General features: G+C 40.6%; 1 long non-coding RNA gene across 2 annotated transcripts; it reads left to right on the top strand.

The window, feature by feature from the left end:
• The first annotated feature begins 16,057 nt into the window (after positions 1 to 16,057).
• LOC112847704 (uncharacterized) lies at positions 16,058 to 19,991 on the top strand. Of its 2 annotated transcripts, none has more exons than XR_003221432.1 (2): positions 16,058 to 16,195; positions 16,376 to 19,991. It is a non-coding gene; the product is annotated as an uncharacterized LOC112847704 (long non-coding RNA). The 2 variants fall into 2 exon arrangements; XR_003221433.1 differs by having other exon boundaries at positions 16,061 to 16,195; positions 16,399 to 19,991.
• Positions 19,992 to 20,324: the final 333 nt, after the last annotated feature.

Below are 20,324 nucleotides of genomic sequence, written 5' to 3'. Positions count from 1 at the left end.
TAGAGTACTTCTACTAGAGGTGGGCGGATCGATATCAATACAAGATTGATAATAGCGCAATAGGATCAATAATTTGTTTCTGTCCTCTAACTTCAGCATGTAGCCCACTGAACTGTGTCAAGTATTTTTAGGAAAATGAAAAAAATAGACCTCAAACGTGCACTTTAAACAACAGAAGTTGTCCCACAGTGCTTCCAGTTATTCAAGGTCTTAAAGAAATCCAGGTTAAAAAATACATAAAAAGCTCAGAGATGTGTTTTGATGTGTTGACTAATTATTGGGGAAAGTGAAAGTCACAGTTATTTTATTAGTGATGACACACTGCACTCCCCAACATACCTTTATAGCTTAAAAGTATCAGTATTGGTATCAGTAGTACTGGACGTGCATTGCACAGCAGTGACTTCTATACATGCTCACTTTCTCGTTCACTGCAACAAGTCACTGCCCAGTGCTGCTGAGTCACACAGCAGGGGGCGGAGCAAAGTGTGCCTGCATGAGAAGAGCAGCGTTTGACATGACACGTGCACAACATGCTGAACTGTCAACACTAGTATTGATCCCAAACCAATACCAGCTTTGGTATCAATACTACTGATATCTAGAATGGTCTGTCCACCCTGAACTGAATTTTTTATTGATATATATAGAATATTTACTCATTATTGACTCGACCCGTCCCCAGTCTTAGCTCCTGGTTGCTTGTGCTTGGGCTTTGTTTTTCAAAAAGAGCAATGAGTGCAGTTCAAGTAGGGTTACCTCTATGATAACAGGGGGTAGTGACTATCCTTGTATGAGGTGCTTGTGATGTTTGTGATATGCAAAGCAGCCACTTTAGCGAAAAACCTAAAACAGCATTAAGCCTGCAAACCCCAGCCAATTAGTGCATACCTCTAGCAGCAGCATCCAGCTTCAATGGCATCATCGGCATCAGTATCATTAACTCATTGTCTGAGTGACCTCGGTGTGACCAAGGTGTCTGCGTGCTGCATTCTTATGAGCCTCTGTGTGTGCACGCCACAGCAGACTGCACTCACACACCCACAGCTTCTTCTTCTCTGTCGTGATTATTTGTCTGCTTAAAATTTAGAGTAGTGCATGAGTCATCGGGAGTAGCTGGTGACGGGAGGGAAGCAGAGACTGATTTCATGGGTGTAATATTTGTGCGCCTTGTTTGCTTTGTTCGAACCTCATCTGATTCGACTGATTCTCATTTTCCAAGTCTGCAAGATAACACATGATGGAACGTATGCCTGTAATCAAATGAAGGCAGGAGAACCCATCCATAATTGCCTTGTGACTTGGAAACACAATATTTATGATAATCAAGTAGGATGCTTTCCTTCATTATGAGTCCACTGACCTTTTAGGACCGAGCGCCAACAACTGTAGATTCAAACATTTAAATATTTCACTGTAGCTTAGCAGCTGACAGAGCTTGCTTTTTTGGTACTTTCTTTCCTCTGAAAGGAAATATCAGTGTATGTGTTTCTCCGATCTCTTATGTTAAACTGCTATAAATGATCTCAAACTCTATGGGTTCAGTACGGCATAGAGATGTGGCAGAAAGGAATAATTACCTCTCATTACCTGATAATCAAAATAATTGTTATCACAGCTATGTTATTATGGCTGCATTCGCATAGCATATAATGTGGTAGTGCTTGTGACTATATATTCAGCCTGCCTGGGAGGCATATAAGTGATGCAGTTCCTTGTCTATGTGGGTTGGTTATGTCTTCTCCATCGCTGCAAGAACTCAGGCAGCCTAAAACTTTCAACACAGCAGATCCCTCTTTGGGGAGTTTTACTTTTAAGGAAATAGTGTTGTTTTTTTGTAAATATCCATGGTGTTTTCTTTATTCTTTTAAAATGTACTTTATCAGTCAGAGGTCAAATATAACATGATATTCTATCGATATGATGGCAATACATACCAAACTTGTAAGAATCATGGGTTCTATGTTATAAGGTTTTTGTTGGTTTTCAACCAAAAAATCATTAAGTTGACCTTGAAGACTTTGGTGGATGTAAGCCAAATGTTTTTGGGTTGTTAACATAGCGTCAGTCTACGCCCCTACGAAGTTTTATCAGTATTTATTCAAAACATTTCAAATTATCGCATTTACAAATAAAATGACACGTACCAAAAGCATAACCTCCCAGGTTGTGGTAATACAACGTATATTATGCATCATATAAATTCTAAGATCTAAGACTTCATCTTGTACAAGCAAAAACTTTATTTTACATTTCTACAATTAAAGAAAAATAGTATTTTGTAAAAATAACTGGAAAAAAACTCTGTAGGTATACTAACGTGTTTGCTAAATTAAAAGTTGTCTTATGTGTAGAAAACAAAGTCAACTGGACTTCTTTTCAGCTTTATAAAACATGAAGCAATTTTTTATTCAGTGTTTTCATAAAAGCGTTTTTTAATGCACTTACTACTGCTATGGAGAACAGACACGAGGTTTAAGGCCTGGACAAGTTTGAACCATTTGTCCTCCACAGTGGAAAATGGCTGAAAATAAATACGGGTATCACTTTAGTCAGCTCCTAATTGTATAAATTCACTTTTTCCCGACACCCTTGTATTTAAATCCGGCTCCCCTGTCTCGCTGTGTACCTGGCCTATATCACTACACTCGCTGTCTTCGGAACATCTCCTCCCCTTCCTTCTTTCACATAATGGCATGATCCCAGTCAGTCTTTGCATGTGATTGGTCGCATGGTGTCCAACAACATAAAGTCCGGCTCCTGCCTGCATGGAATCGCAGCAGGCCTGAAGATTCGACTCCAACATAACGACGGGCCAAATTATAATGTGTCAAACATGTGCGGGCTGTATCGTTGACACCCTACTCTAGTGGGACTGTCCCCTTGGATGTTGCCCTGAGAGTTGCTGACCCACCCCGTAATCACGTGAGTCACATTTACCAAGGTGTGATTCAAGATGTCGGTCAAAACTGTCAGAGGGGATTAAGTGTGAATCCTTTATGAGGAATTGCCCAAATATAATATGAGTTATTAAATTCATTTGTGACTGGGTTCATTTGTGAGTGGCAGTGGTGAGAGGTGACAAGTTTTCAAAAACTGCTAGCCTTCATTTCAAGCACTTTAGACTATCATGGCCTGGATGACTGAGAGCCTGTGCAGACTTGTGTATTGGTTGCCCACAGCAGCATATGCAGTGCGCTCTCACCATGACTTTACAAATTATATTGTTCAAAGTCTTGTTGTCCAGTCTTATCAGGATTCCTTTGTTATCAGCCCACTGAAAGGCCCTTATCAGTTTCTGTCATATTGCCAGTAAGCACCGTCCTCTACCATCTAGCTGCCTCTGTAGGCTGTTATCATCCACTGTAATCAGTGATAAACCAAAAGAAAGATTTTAGAGAAGGCATCTAGATGTCATGTGAATGAGTGGTAATATCATGGCAAGTTAGCAACCAGAGTGAAAGTGGAAAACATACGAAGTAGCCACAGGAAGGCAGCTCCAAAAGCAAGGAGCTCCCCATAGTGTCCATATTAAAATGCCTGACTTTACAGAACAAAAAACATGTTTACACCCCGGCACAAAAAACAGTTTTAGTCACTGTAGCACTTTGATTGCCTTCAACGCCTTGTTCTAGGTTAGCCTGACCTGTAGCTCTCTGTCTCTGCGTGCTTGTTTGCAGGACTGCAAATAGATGCCTCAAGCTAGAGCTTAACCTCACCAGATGCTTCCTATCACAGTAGTCAAGTCTCTACAAATGCCCTGCCATTACCAATGTGCCAGATCTTATTGTAGACTCCAGTACAAAGGGTCAGTGCCAGAAAACATCAACTACTTTTTTCCATTTAAACTGTTGCACTTGTACTCATGTCCACAAAACAGAGCCTTTCAGCTAAGACACACGGCACAGGAGCAACACCTTTAAATTTACTGTTAAATCAACGATGCAAGAGGCATCTGATATAAGTTGAGCTACTCACTGAGACCCCTTTAGAGGCCATATCACAATATGGCTTAATGTATTTTATTGTTTAGCCTGTGTTATGAGCTTAGGAAAAATCTAGGCACATTTACAGAATTATAAAACATTACCGTGCAAAGCTCAAGGTTCTCAAGTAGATTAATGAAATCACCAGACTGTGAAAGTTGGGTTGCTTGACTATAAGCGCAGGATCTTAAGCTATTTCTATTCGTTTTGCAGTTTTCAAATGAGTTTAAAGCTGTTGTTTAAAGCTTAACATCTTTTAAGCACCAAAGAGTCAGAAGAAGCACTTCCCAAAGTTTGACTTGCACAGATTCATTTGCTGTTATCAGCCTCCATTGCCAGTTGGCACAGCTGAGTGTTTTCCTTAGTCTTCGTTTCACTGCAGGTCCCAAAAGCTGCTGCTACCAAATCATAATCATGAACTTAGTTGTTACCTTATTTCAGTTGTGGATGTTGAATTTCTTCATTACCAAACTGTATGACTTAAATTCTTCCCTTTTAAAGTTACCTCTTGTTGTTGTAAAAATATGCCAGTAGATTTCAGCTGAGTGAGCACATTGACCTTTTTTTGGACTGATTCTTATATAGCGCTTTTCTACTCTCCCGGAGTACTCAAAGCGCTCTATACAACATGCCTCATTCATCCATTCACACCCACTCCTATACGCAAGTGCAAACTAACCTGCATTCACACTCCGATGAACACATCTGTAATGTGTTAGTATCTTGCCCAAGGATACTTGACATGCAGACTGGGGAAGCCAAGGATTGAACCACCGACCTTCCGATCAGTAGCTGAGCTGCTCTACCACCTGAGCCATAGCCACCCACTGAGTGGATGCTGTACTGAGTGGGACTGCACCCCCAAGGTCCCACCTAAAATTCCTACACTACTGCGTTACCTACTTTTTTCTTTTCTTTTTCAATCTCATTTGGTATTTATTATTAATTTGCTGGGTTTTGCTCTTTGCAATTTACTTTTTGCTCCCTGGTGTGTAACCAGCACCAGCTTTAGCTGCTATTTTCCATTTCTTGTTCCTCTGCGTCTGGAAGCCAGCAGCACGCAGCGCAGTATTCCCAGCTCCTTCACTCAGCCTCTCACCACCCTGCTGCAAGTGTCTAAAAGTTGAACTGATTACGTCTAGCAATGCATGCTTTTAGAGCTATTTTAATCTGAACACAAACATTATTTCAGTTCCAGCTATTCTTGAATCATGTGATATCGGTCTATTTATAGGAGGAGGAAACTATTTGCTGTGGATGTGGATGGAATTGACAAGGGCCTGGCAGTTCACACACTAAACGGATGTGGTATCATTAAGTATCTCAGCCCAGCAGTAATTGAGCCTGATGATAAGTATTGTCTGAGTTGTCAAAATCTGATAGAATGAATCCCTCTATGAATAAAAACTGTTAAACACATGCATGAGTCACTAACTTGTCCATTTATGATTCTGTTCAAATTCCTTGAGACAATCAGTTTTTCCATGCTGTTATTTTGAGATTTTCTATCTAAAAATGTCTGAAGGCATCCTGAAATGTAATTGCAGCACTTTCAGGATGTCTTCCAATAAGATGCCTTCCAGCTCCGCTGAGGTACAGCAAGATTTCTCCATTTCTAACCACAGTAAACTTTCCTTCCAACTTAGATGAGAATGAAATGTGCACCTCAGTAGCATTTACTTAAAGGGGATCTGTTGTGCTCATTTTCAACGTCATATTTTTTTCTTTGACCCTTCAATTTAAATTTCAAAATACCTGGCCTTGGTGCAGCCCTTCAGTTAATGAAACAAGCCGTTTTAGCTAATTAAACATCTGTCAGATCAGATGAGCAGATATTCTTCTTCATCTTCTTTTGGCTGCTCTCTTTAGATGTCGCTACAGTGGATCATCTGCCTCCATCTCACCCTGTCCAGAACATCCATGCATGTCCTCCCTCAATACATCTATGAACTTCCTGTGAGTTCTTCGTCTTTCTGTCTTGTCTGGTAGGTCCATCTTCAATATCCTTTGTCCGGTATATCCACTATCCCTCTCCTGCACATGTCCAAACCATCTTAGCATCTTATCCATCCTGGTCACTCCCAATGAAACGTCTTCAGCTTGGATTCCTATGTTTTTGTCAGTGCTTCTGTCTCCAAACCATACATCACAACCGGTCATGCTTCCATCTTGTAGACTTTCAGTTTCACTCTTGCTGTTTTCTTTATGTCACAAATCACCCGATACTCATCGCAGCCTGCTCCAAACTGCCTACACTCTCTTCTTCGCCTCTCTTGCACTGCCTGTTGCTTTGACCCCAGTTATTTAAACTCATTTACTTTCACTATTTCTAGCTTCACTTTTCCACCTGTCCATCTCTAATTCACATACATAAATTCTGTCTCGCTTCTACTGATATTTCCTCCCTCTTCTCTCCAGTGCTTGCATCCACCTTTCCAGACTCTCTTCCAGCTGCTCCCTACTCTCACTACAGATCACAATGTTGCCTATGAACATCATAATCCACAGAGACTACTTCCTGACTCATCTTTAATTTAGGAGGAGTATAACTCTATAAAATCTAAAACAGAAAATGACCTGCTGAATCCAAGGATGCATAGCTAACAGCAAGAAATGTGCTGGCTGGGACCACAGACCATCTGATGAATCGGTATCATATCGAAACTGGAAAAAAGCTGGATTTGTGCATCTCTACTTTTCGTTACCTTTGAGACAATCTTTTTCTGATTGGCTGCCCTGCGCAAACAAAAGATGTTTGTTTACAGCCACAGTTTACAGGGCCACGACTGGGCAGGGGTGAAAAAACTGTTAAAAACACTCTTTATGACACTCTGATGCCTACAGTAAGCTTTGGACTTATAGGAATTATGTTTCAGTCATGCCATGTTTTAGATAAATATTTTCCGTTGTGATAGTAAATGACAAAAAAAATCAGCAAACGCAATAGTTTTCATTAAGAAAAACCTAAAAACCCTGTTTTGGGAAATGTTTCTACTTATTTCTTCAATTTATAGGTACAAACAACAAGGACAATGACAGAACTGGCACAGTAGTCGGAAAATATTAAGACTATATTAAGATTTGAAGAAAAAATTAGCGTACACAGATGTTTGCAGCCCAAAGCTGTAAGCTGTTGTGTGCAGAACATTTTCTATCTTCTGTCTGATGTAAAAGCTTAGTATCGCAATTGCAAATCAACTTTTGTAACCCCTGATGTCTTGCATGTTTAGAATTGCACATACAGCAATTATACCATGTCAACTGGGAAATCAAGAGATTATGAGAAACATGACAAGGGAGCAGTAAATCCAATTTGTTTAACTACAGATCAACCCCTAAGGGCACAAAGGAATCTGAGACTGCTTCTGTAAATTAGAATTTATAAAATTATGTAATTGGCGAAAATCTATATTTAAAATAAGATGACTTTTGTGTGGTTTTTAAGCAGCCTGTGATTTCTATATACTCTCATATGTCAAGAGTACCTGATTCTGAGAAAACATGCTCACTGACACTAATGACAAACTCTAAAAAGCTTCATATAGACACATTTTTCTCTTGCTCCTGTTAGAATCTTTATCAGTGTTCGTCTCTTCTGCATCAGGGTCGTTCAGTGTAAAGTCTGCCTTCGTTTATTCATCTTTGTTTCTGTCTCCATTTTGTTTTTATGCAGTCTTCATCCTCTAAGTGTTGCAATTTTCTCTTTTTTCTGACTTAATTTATGTCTAATTACTTCTCATTGTTGGGAGCTTTTTTTAAAAAAAAATCCTCACAGGGTTTCTTTGAATTCTTCATTCCCTCTTTTTCTTTTTTAGTAATTTTACTCACAAAACTCAAACACCAAAGTTAGCCTCACTGATGTGAATTGCGGAGGTGGTGGGACTTCAAAGAACTGTTGTTCCCATGGGTGGTGTCCGGGTGGGTGCAAGTTCAGACAAGGTTTAAAGAGGTAATCTGTGGCTGCTTTATGTTTTATTTTTCTATCTTTGGGACCTCTGTTTTCATGCACTTCACACTTTTGAAGCAGTGTGGGCATTACTGTGATGCTCTTTTCTTCTGATTTATAGCTGAAGTTTCTGTAGGTGGTGCTTGCTACATTACAGAGCCTGTTGTGCAAGAATATTTAGTACGACTATGCAAATGTGGCTCACTCTTCTAACAAGGCATCATAGAGCATCAAGAATTCTTAATTATTTTTAGTCTACTACAGTAGTACATTCAATTCTTTGCAATTCTTTATTTTCAAAGAATTGCCCCACTTACCTTTCGTGGTTTCTAGTGATGCAGGGGTTTCTTTGCCAAGGTTAACAGTTATATATTATGTGCCAAGAATCTTTTTTGCCTTGACCCCAATACACCGAAGCTGAACATGATTCTTGCTGAAAAATAAGCAGTAAAAATTGTCTTGTCTGTGCTGCGCTTTCTCAATTATGTTGAAATGCAATCACTAGCTGGATTGCAATCAGAGGCAGTGTTTGTTTTTGAAGGAATGGAGCGCTCCACGGTGCAGTGTAGCAGACAGGAGGTGCTTGTGGTGGATGTAGGGAACTGAAATTGGAATTTAACAACCAAACACACCTTTGTCTTCAGTGTCTCTTTAGCAGCTTTGCAAATTCACAGCTGTGCATTGCCAAAGCAATGGCAGTGGTGATAAGTCAGCATGGAAGTGTATGCTTCTTTTTTGTAGCTAAAGCCAAAAAGGTTTGCATTATATAGCCAAGTAAACATGGATGGTAACGTTACCCAGCAGAACATTTCAAAACAAATCAATACAAACTGTTTGCTGTGATGGCAGGTTTCTGTAATACCCTTCTGTAATATTGTCCAACCAAATACTTGCACTTAACCAGTGGCAACCTCTGGAGCTGAACCTCTGCCTCAGTGACCACTTCAGGTTAGCTCCAGGAGCAAGTTGGCAACCTTTACATTTGGATGCTGGAGGTTGGGGTGAGTCCAGTTTAAATGATGTGTGTCCAGTAGTGTTGTGCGATATTCTTATCACATTCAATTCAATTAAATTTTATTTATACAGCACCAAATCACAACAATAGTCACCTCAAGGTGCTTTATATTGTAAAGTAGACCCTACAATAATACATACAGATAAAAACCCAACAATCATATGACCCCCTATGAGCAAGCACTGTGGCGACAGTGGGAAGGAAAAACTCCCTTTTAACAGGAAGAAACCTCCGGCAGAACCAGGCTCAGGGAGGGGCGGGGCCATCTGCTGCGACCGGTTGGGGTGAGAGAATGAAAGAGGATAACAGACATGCTGTGGAAGAGAGACAGAGATTAATAACAAGTATGATTCAATGCAGAGAGGTTTATTAACACATCGTGAGTGAGAAAGGTGACTGAAGAAGAAATACTCAATACATTATGGGAATCCCCCCGCAGCCTACACCTATTGCAGCATAACTAAGGGGGGATTCAGGGTCACCTGATCCAGCACTAACTATGAAAAACTTAGTGACCACTAAATAAATGTGATGTTTTCTTTCCACAATAATTAGTTAATGCAACAAAACACACCTTGCAGCTTTACATGTATTTTAAAACTGGGTTTATGGAAACCTGGAATGTAATTGTGACTGTCTCTAAAGCACTTTGGGTCAACTTGTGTTTTTTAAATGTGACGTAGACTAGACATTCAGCCATAGTGCTTAATGTTTAGGGTATATTTTTTCATTTCCAAGAAAATAATTACCCAATTAACTGGGCTACATACTTTATTTAGAGGATAGAAAAACGTATTGATCCTAACGCACTACTATCAATTCAATACTAATATTCAATACTAATATTGGTATCGATGCTTAGATTGATCCAACCACCTCTAATGTCCAGACACAGAGCCAGTCAGTGACTGCTAGGACTCATTTGCACTGATTGCAGTTGCTAAACTAGACCCTTCTATTTTCTTTGTGTCGTTGGTGCCCTTGGGAGTATTGTATTGGAATTATCTGAGTAATATTATGTGGCATTGATGGTCTGTGTGGCACAGACCATTCAAGACATTTGCGTTTCAGTTTTTGTTAGAGAAAGTCCGGGATTAGTAAAAGCTATTTTGCAGATATCTGCCCAGTGTATAGATGCAGCTTGTTAACCAAACCTCCAAACCAAGCTTGCAGACAAAGCTTGGTTTTGTAGTGGAAAACTTACCATTCCATATTTCCAACTGAATATCGTAACTTCTGGTTCGAGAAAACAGCAAAAGCAATCGTTTGTTGTGTTCTAAAGCACCGTACTGTCACCTTTAAATCATAATTACATCTTAACACCAAGCACACACTGGAAACAATATTAACCACAGACTTTATTTGTTCTCTGCAGTCACTGTTTTAAGCGCATATGTCTTTAAAAGACAATAAAGTACAATTTAGAAGAAAATTAGGCCAAATGGTCATGTCATCAAAATATCAAAGTGCTCTCAGTGCAGCCCTGGCTAGATACTGCTTGAGAATGTTTTTGAGAAGAGTTTCAGTGAATCCAACATATTAAAAAGCTCATTTGTATTTACAGTGATCTTGGTATTTAAGCATTACGCATGAAGCTTTACTTTTAGCCATGCTCTCTAACCACACTGGCATTATACTTTGGAAAAGGTACAACAGAACAAGTGGAGAAGTGGACATCCTGAAAGCGTTCATAAGGATGTGGGTGGATGGCAGCATAAGCAAGGCTGACAGGACATGATTTGGCACCGGTTGCTGCCAGATGGGCCTGACAGCATGAACGTCAAGCTAACATTCAACCTGCCAAGGCCTATCTCAGCACCTCACCAAATTTCCTGTCCTCCTGGAAGGCCCTGGGCCATGTACAAGCCCACTGCAGGTAAAGACACGAAAAAATATGCTGACCTGGGTGAGACCACATAAAAAGGCACATAGGCATGTGCACATACATTAATCAGGCCCAACATAAAAACCACCTGCCTAGCACTTGTAAGACTTGATGCTGGCAAAACAACTCTGACTCATGCTCTGTCGTGAGCCCTTGGGAGATGGGTGTGTGTGGCATTGGCAGCTGATGAATTTGTCTTTTGGAGTGGGGCATCCATGTGCTGGGCTCGTTCAGGGCCATCCTATGGATACTGAATTGGATTCGAATATGTGGAGTATGTCGGTGGTTTCAGCTCCTCTTACTCTCAAGCTGTTCCTGTGTTTATTGGTGGTGGGTCATATTGTACAACAGGGAGACACAGTTGCCAGTGGACCATTAGCAAGGAAAGGTGGGTAGTCTATGTCATAATATACAGATAAAGGACCCAAAATCTTCAGGTAGAATGTTGCAGTTTTGTGGAGATGACCAGTTAATTTAATCATTGGTGTCCAATCCGCATTAAAAGTCTCATGACTGCCGTTCATTCAGCAGACAATCCCAACATTTACCTAATAATTTGTGGACAGTAATTATCAATTAAAAAGCTTGGCCTACAGTCAAAAGGGTTATATGTTACCATATCAATCACTGTTTTCTACCTTTTTTCAATCTATTTCAAGCTAGTTCTAAAGTGCTATTAGGATGTTGTGTTGTTTTAGGGAGTTTTGCTTTCACCGTCTGAAGCCATCATGGATGTATCCCTAACCCTAAAGCCACTATAATCCTATAAGCCACTATGATGTGTGTCAGTGAGAATGAGTATTGGAAGAACAAGTCTACAGTTGGAGTTAGGGTTTAGGGTTGGCCTAACCACTGAGGGTTAGTAGCTCCATTGGTTTTATATATATATATATATACACATATATGTGTATATAGAGTTCTTTATTAGACTGTAGAGAAATGTGAAATCATTAAAAAATGACATACATACCTCCTTTAAACATCATACTAAACATCTTATCTGATACATTACATGAAATTGGGAATGCTTAACTTTTGGTTCCCAACCCTAAACTGAAGAAAAAACAGTCTGCAAAGGTCTGTAAAAACACTGCCTTGCACTGGATCAGCTGTGCAGCAACACATGGAAGCAGCATTTCCCACTTTTTTTTTTTTTTTTTTCCCACTTATTATCTTTTTGTTCATCTCACCTCCTGATAAACAATCATCGGCTCCACTGACCCATAAGGGATCTCGGTCTGTGTGTGTGTGCATAGTGGGTGGTTTTATGTGTGTGTGCCTGTGTGGGTATGTGTGTCTCTTCGTGCCTATCTTCGGCACAAAGCTCCTCATTGTTGCAGAGCGTGAACGGGTGACGACAGCACAGCGGACAGTAGCATGTAAGATCTTTCTATAGCTCTCATCCATTCGTCCCCCGCCTCCAGCTCCCACCCTTTTTTCTTTTTCTCCCCATGTCAGTTGAAACACTCATACTGTTCCTTTATTGAAGGATTCTGTTATTAGACTGACCATCTTCCTCAAATAGAAACACAAAGACAACAATGTGCACCACACAAATAAGCCAAGGTAACGGCACCTTCGCTGCCTGCGCCTTTCTCAAGTGATTTATCTCCAGATTAAGCAGGTTACCTTTCTACGTAAAGGCTTCTCTCTGACTGTGATACAAAAACAGACTTGGCAGAGTCTGAGGGGATCCGGTGTAACAAGTATCAGACAAGGCCCATTAAACATGGTGATTTCTTTTTCATTTTTTGGTTGTAGAATGGGTTTTCTTGTCTTTTTCAACACCTGGGGGTTGTTTATGAGCTTGGTCGCCTTGTCTTCAGGCTAGATAAGATGTCTGCTTATCTAGATATTATCTCTCTAACAAAAACAGAAACAAAAAACAAAGCAAACAAATAGGCAAATAGGATAGCTGTTTCCTGCCTGAGTAAAAAGCACAATGAATAAGCTAGCTTATATATACACACACTGTTATCATCAGTTGTCATTTGGAAGATGATTTATCATTTTTGTTCAGTTGTTGAGCTGTTCAACTTGTCAAAAATTGGACTGTAACATGCCGTAATGTTTCTGTTAACATAATTTATTTTAATGTTTCACAAACGGCTTTTGGGTTTCATGATGAAAACACAGGCCTTGCGTATATATTCTTTTTTCAGCCTTTAGCTGTTTAGACTTTCATGTTTCTAATGTTCTTATCTTCCTAGCTGCTTTGTCACTGTTTTGTCTTTTCCATTATCTTCCTGTTTTATTTTGATAATTGCTTTTGCTTACCTGTCTCTTGGCTCTTGACCTTCTGCCTCTGCCTTCCTGATTTTGATGTTTTATTTTTATTTATTTTTTATAATGCCAAGTTATCAGTTAAACGTACACAGAATAAAAAGTGAAAAATTAAGTCAGTACAGAAGCGTCTTAAAACCTGCATTCTATCTGATGGCCACCAGATGGCGATAGCTGTGGTTACACAAAACAAAGCAATAAAAAAATCCAACACTGTGAGTCCTATAAAAATGTACCGGAAAAACTGTTTTCTGACTTGATCCCTGTTAACACTTAGCTCATGGGTTTCTGGTGTTAGTTACTCATTTTGGGTATTACTGAATAAAAAATGATCTGTTTTATAAATCTTAGCTAAAAAGTTTTTTATATGTGGTGAGCTCATTGACTAATGAATTCTCAATCGCAAGTTGTTAGCCAATGAGAATCCAGTTTTAAAATCAGACCGGCCCCTTGTCGTCACATCCATTTTTTGTTTGTTTGTTTGTTTGTTTTAAACAATTGCACAAAAAACCCATATGTACGGTGGCCCTGAGAGGCCAAATGGACTGCAACTTAAGAAAACACCAGCAATAAGAAAAACGCTGCAAAAGCACACAAAACACAATGGAAATAGGAAAAATGACAATGGAAATAGGAAAAAAGAAAAAAGAAATAGGAAAAAACACAAGGGAAGTGTTTCTGGGGAGACAATAACCCGACGGACCAGTTGCAGGAACCAAAATATACTAAGAATTGCAGTGGGAGACACTTAAAAGAAGTGGAGGATCTGTCAGTTTTGTGAGGAAAGAAAAGATGAGAGGTAAGTGTGTTAGCATAACTATTAGCCTAAAAATCCATCATCAGTATTATATGAATCATGATAAAACACACCTACCATGTTTTGGGTTCCTGCAACTGGTCCGTCGGGTTATTGTCTCCCCAGAAACACTTCCCTTGTGTTTTTTAATATTAAAACAAATTAACAATTGCTCATTGCTAGCAACAGTTACAATTGAAAGCCATTACACACCGAAAGCATTGGTTTTTGCAAAAATTTGTCCCACAAAAACACACTGGGGAAAAAATTAAGTTGACATCAAGCAAAGGTAGCAGCAGGCAGATCCAGGAATTGAAGCTGTATCACGACTTTATTATCATTTTACTATTTTTGTAGCATTATATAATCAGATGCTGTATATGTTTTAAGCTGCAAGTGCACTTGTTGCCAAGCGCAGTGGTCTGATTGGCCAGATCTATTTATTTGCTTACTATTTCTTAACTTAGTGCTATGAGCTGCATGGACACAAAGCAACATTTCATAGCCAAGAACGCACAGGAGCCAATAATCATTCATTAATAATGACTCTCTCTCTCTCTCTCTCTCTCTCTCTCGCTCTCGCTCTCTCTCTCTCCCTATATATATATATATGAATGTGTGTGAATGTAGTTAGAAAAAGCACTAATTACAGATAAAGTGCTTGTGAGAATGGGTGTGATTGGGTGAATGTGGCATGTTGTATAGAGCGCTTTGAGTACTCCGGGAGAGTAGAAAAGCGCTATATAAGAATCAGTCCATTTACCATATATATACATATGTCATCTTTGCCTGTTTTGTGAATGAAAGTGTGGGATTTCATCCATTTGCAGTTGTCATTTTTGTTATTTTAGTGTCATTTTAGGGTGAGTGATGGTGACAAACAGCTATGGCCTGCAGCCCGTGGCACAGCTCAATGCTTTTGACGTCACTTCTGTTAATAAGTTAGTGAGGGAGCACGGATTCAGTATTTAGCCGGCGTGGTTTCAGTTTGAATATTAAATGCTGTCAGTCTTTACTATTTTTATAGGACCTTATTAATAGGAAATTTGCAGTTAAATTCACCCAATGAGAGTTAATCTGCCTCCAAAGGAACTGTGCCCGTGAGATATCGACCAAAATTGGGCTAGGGCTAATTACAGCAGATGCTGCATATTGGAACATTTCAGCGCCTTGAGAAAGCAGATAACTATGGAATATACAGATCAGTGCACACACACACACACACATATGGACATTGATAAAGTAGTAATCTATTATATAACAAAAGCTATTCGTAGGGAAACATGCTAACAGTTGGCTCCCGTGTCGTACTGTCATTTTCTGAACAGCATAAGAGATACATGCTGGAGAAATGTGACACAAACATGACCATAACGAGGTTAACCATCATGCTTTTCTGCAGGGAGACACAAAGACAGAAGCACCGGATTACAACTGAAGAACCGAGAGCAAGGGTGGGCGAATGGGGAGACTTGTGTTTTCAGTTCATGTGAAATTTTTCACTTCAATTCTGAATTATGAATAGCTGTTTAAAAAAATACAAATTTGGGTGCTGTTCAATCTTTACTAATTGCATGTCTTGCTTCTCTGTGACCTTTATGGATTTGACTAAAACTATTAAGAACTGAATTATCTCAGTTTTAGTGGTCCCACTTTTCTTCCTGAAAAGATGACATTTTGCAGATACAAGGTTTCTATCTGACTGTAATTATATTCCACTGTCACCCCTGGGGTGGGGATCTTGTACTGTCTTGTAACACAACTGGAGACACTGGAGATTTTCACATAACCCTGATAACATGTGTGACAGCAGCAGTGAAAATGAAAAAAGGGACAGAACTGCGGGATGTGGTGTCATAGTATTCATGCCCATTACATTTGTTGCTCCGATTTCATTGTCAAGCAGCATCTTTTTCTCGTTTCTGTATCAGTGTCATTTATATTCTGCCCATAATGAAAAAAAGGCAGTGCCTTTAAGGGGTATCTCAAATTCCATGTCACACTAAATAATGAATTAAGATCAGTGAATGAGACCGCTGAACGGTTAACCTCATCTCAGCCCCTCCTCCCTGAATCACTCTGCCAGGGGAGCCAATCAGATGCTTGCATCTCATTGAGCAGGTCCTACAGGCTCCACCTCCTCTCCTCTGTCATTATATAGTCCTATGAACATCGGCATCACAACACACACAGGCACACTGTGGTGCTTCTGCTGCTGCGAGCCGCTCAGGAGACGAGGCTGCACTGAAAACATTCACTCATTGATGGATACTGAAAATAACGGGTAAGTGCCTCCTCTCTGTAGCAGATTTGTCTCATCTGTTGGCTTTATTTTTCCTTTCTTTTCATCCTTTTCCTGTGAATGTCTCCAGCCCTCTTGGAATGTTTGCTCAGTAGTTGTGTTTTCTTCTCTGTCTTGCCCTATTTTTTCTTCTTCCCCCCATCTCCTGCTTTCTATTTTCAGGTCTTCTCTCTCTGTGTCTCCAGTTGCAGGCACATGCTGGCATTAAGTACTGAGAGCAACAACAACAAGACCAGTAGCAGCAACCTCTCTGTCATTGACAGCACTCGAAGCGGCTTCAGAGAAACCCCCTGTAGCATCATAAACGGCAGCAGCAATCATCAAACGTACTCAAAGAGGACCCCCGCTGCCGACGGGCAGCTTTTCGCGCTTCGTCACCCAAGGACGGCAGCTCTGAGATGGGCTGCTCCTCGGGCCGCCAGCCCCCAGCCTCGGTCCTTCATCCGGACCTGGACTGCGGCAACAGCAGCGAGGCCAACAACTTGCCCCAGGACTCTGAGAACCAGGGTTTGAACGGCTGTGGCGAAGGAGGGGAGATGGAGGGAAGTGTCGGAAGGTGTTCGGCTAAACCTCCAGAGTCTCTCCCAACGTTGGAGAGGCTCGCCCAGGCTACAGGCGGGACAGAGAAGTCCTGGTACCGCTGTGTGTTCCCGTTCGGCGTGATATCTCTGGTGATCGGCATGGCAGGAACCGGGGTGACGTTTACCTTTAACACGCTGCTCCAGACCAAAGTAGTGTCTGTGGCGCTGCTGTGTGTTGGCGTCGTGATGTTGCTTGTGGCGGCAGTCTGCTGGAGGGCCCACAGACTGAGGAGGAGGAAAAAGAAAGAAGGTGGATTCTTCACTGCCGATCAGAGTACTTTGTGATGGAGGGTGTTGTTCAGGCTGATGTATTCCAGAGGGGACAGAGCAGTCGGAGTTGGACCTTTTGAATGAGAAGGACAACTAAAAAAGAAAAAGACAAGAAGTTGTAGGGCCTGAACTTGAAAAGACTGAAAAAAGTTGGATGTCATTGTTAGTATTTCTGCCAGGTAAACTTTGTAACACCTTAAACTTTAGAAAACCTAGCAAAGGCACCATCATCCTGACCAGATACACAGGGTAGAATACACATTGCACACTCCATACAAACCTTCCCTCTCCACTCTTCTGTTCAGTCCAGTAATGGATCCACCTGGATGAAAGCGGAGCTTAAAGCACATTACAGATCATTGCTCCAAGGCTGGCCTCGCTGTGCTGTGGAAATGTATGAGACATAGGCACCTCAGGAATAGTTACAGTACTTAATACCTCTGAATCACTCTGCTGCAGGTTACTGGATAAAGAGAGGTGTGATTGTGCGGGACAGGGGAGTTAACAGTGACCAGACGAGCCTTTCTGGATACGGTAGAGCAAGAGTATCAAACGAGCGATCTGATCTGACATTCGTGGCCGTGCGCATCAGCTCAACCCCCACCCATTCAATTAGTTTACAAAGAGACAACAATTTTTATTATTGGATTACTGAAGGAGAACTGCACTTCTAAATGAAGCATGATTTCCCCTTGCCACAACAGAGCTGCCCTTTTGGCACGTACACTCTGTCTCCAGCGGCTCCGGTGCAGCGACTCATTAGGTGAAAGTGCCAGGGAGTCAGTGAGGGGTCGCATCTAAGGAAGAGGCGAGGAATCATCCCAAAGCACACTCATTATATGAAACTCAGCGTGTTCCTCATATCTCTCTCTGAATTCCATTCTGCTGTCACCAGTCCTAAACACTTCCTGCAATAAAGATTTGTTTCGGAGGGGCAAAAATTCCAGTTATGTCAGATCAATAGAAATCACTACGCCATAAAGTGCTAATCTTTTTGGAGGTAATGGTGTGGTCAAACTTGCATTCCGTCAGCACTTTCGGACTTATCATAGATTATAAGAAAGATGGACGTAGCCAATCTGTGAACTTACATTTTTTTCTCATGACCAGCAGAGGGTACCTGATCCTGTGACATAAAGAAGCCCGACTGTAGGGATAACTTCAAAGTTTAGTGTAAAATGCATGGACAACCGTGTGATTGATACATGCAGAGGCCTTTGTTTCTCAGTCACATGTACAACTTGCTTTTGACGTGAGACTACGCCCACCGCTAATATATAGTCCATATTTTTACACTATGTCAAGGAATCCCATTACATGCATATCATACAGACTGGTGTATAACAGCTTCAGGCTCGCTGGCCCGATTCCTCTATTCCACGACTCCCGCTGAACCGAACAAATTCAGCGCTGCTGAGCGTTTAGGTGGTTGCAGTGAGGGGAAAATCAATTCTTTCCTTTATGTACCTTCCATTCTTACACTCTCAAAGAAAGGGGGTTTTACTGCTCTTCATATTAGCTACTAGATCCCAGAGGACAGGCTTAAACAAATTTACCTTGTTCCTCAGTGATAAGACGAGACGCGCGGTGGTGTATATCGCAAAGAACCTGTCCTGAACATCGTTCTTTTTTTTGGAAACATTTTCTGCTGTGACTAGATCACTTATTTCTCCAAAACAATAGCAAAAATCCTTCTCCGTCTTAGGGCCAAGCTGTAGCAGTAAGCTGACCACAATAGGTGTAGTAGTTCATGGTTATTAGCAGCAGGAAGTGTGTAGAAAACCCAGCAGCTCTGTGTCGGCTGTAGCTGTTAATGTACTTAACTGAAAATTATCATCTCCAACTTTTGCATGGAGTTACTCGGAGCAGCAGTTGTACAAGTGCGTATGTGTACCATGTTGGTTGTGTGTACACTAAAGCTACAACTAATGATTTGTTTTCTCCCCCTCCCTCGTCTGCCTCCATCCCGCTACGTGTCAACTGTCCAGTTTCGTGGGCTTATTTCACAGCTGGCTTATAAAAGCGAAGATAATCCTCGCTTTGTAGAAGCATTCAGCTGTGTGCGAGCATATCTGTTCCTATATCGAGTATTCTTCTGAGTTACATATCATAAATGCTGTAGGTACTAACTGAGAGTGTAGCCTCATTTCTGAATGTACCTCCAACAGTGAGTGTCTTACGAACATCCTTGTACAGAGTGTAAAGATTATTTATATTGTTTATGTACACTCTATTTTGAGTAAGACAGATTTAGAGACACAGTACAGTGTGCATCTATCTGAGGCACTTGCCAACAGTTTTTTTTTTTTGGTTTCAGCTGGCGGTTGTGGTTGTAGTGTTTTCAGCTATGTTGCAGTGATTGCAAACTGTGATTGTTTCATCCCAAGTAACCAACCCAGACAATATAAATTTGTAACTAAAATCAAGCACATAATCAGTTACAACTTTTAAGATGGAGTTTTTTTTACTTTATGTAAAAAGATCTGATTTTAAATAAAAATGTTGTGTTTTTGGAATGAAACTATCCAGTTGCTTTAAGTGGTTGTGGTCAATTTGCTTTGAGTTTACTGGCATGTCCAAGCTTTTCTCTGAGTGCCTTTTACTTGCTACATTAATATTTCTATGTATGGTACATTTAATGTAAGCTGTGCAGGCCTATGGGCACCAGTAATATAGTAGCCTAAAACAGACACGGAAATACGTAAAGTTTTTTTTCAGTCGAGTTCAGTGTGTGTGAGTGCCGTGGTGTGCATGAAGTCAGACTTTGATATGGTTCCTTTATTTAAAGCAACAGAAATACCAAATATATTTATCAAGAATTCTTATTTTTTGTCCTTCTGAAATATGTGTACCAGTGTACATTTTTCTTGTTTACTGTTAAGCTTCTAAAGCGCTGAATTAAATGCAAAGGTTGATTTTGGAAACAAGCTCTGTGGCTGTTGTTTGTTTTTCACCAGACTGGGGAAATTGCTGCTGAATTGCTATTTGGTGTCATTAGTGGAGTCATTCACACAGCATTATGAGGGTGGCTGCAGCAGCTCAGGATTTCCTCCTTACTGCCCTTTGTACTCATTCTGTGGGACATAATATAAACCACAGCTGCTACTATGTTCAATGTCCAAATAAGTCTGCATTTTGTGTAAACTGACAGAGACAAAAAGAACAAAACAAACAAAACAAACAAGCCTTACACTGCAATTACAATTCACTTTTATTCATAAGGCACCAAATCACAACAAAATTTGACACAAGGCACTTTA

This window comes from Oreochromis niloticus, linkage group LG8 (genome assembly GCF_001858045.2).
Source record: "Oreochromis niloticus isolate F11D_XX linkage group LG8, O_niloticus_UMD_NMBU, whole genome shotgun sequence".
Classification (NCBI taxonomy): Eukaryota; Metazoa; Chordata; class Actinopteri; order Cichliformes; family Cichlidae; genus Oreochromis; species Oreochromis niloticus.
The sequence above is the reverse complement of the archived record's forward strand: the minus strand, read 5'-3'. Positions and strand labels throughout refer to the sequence as shown.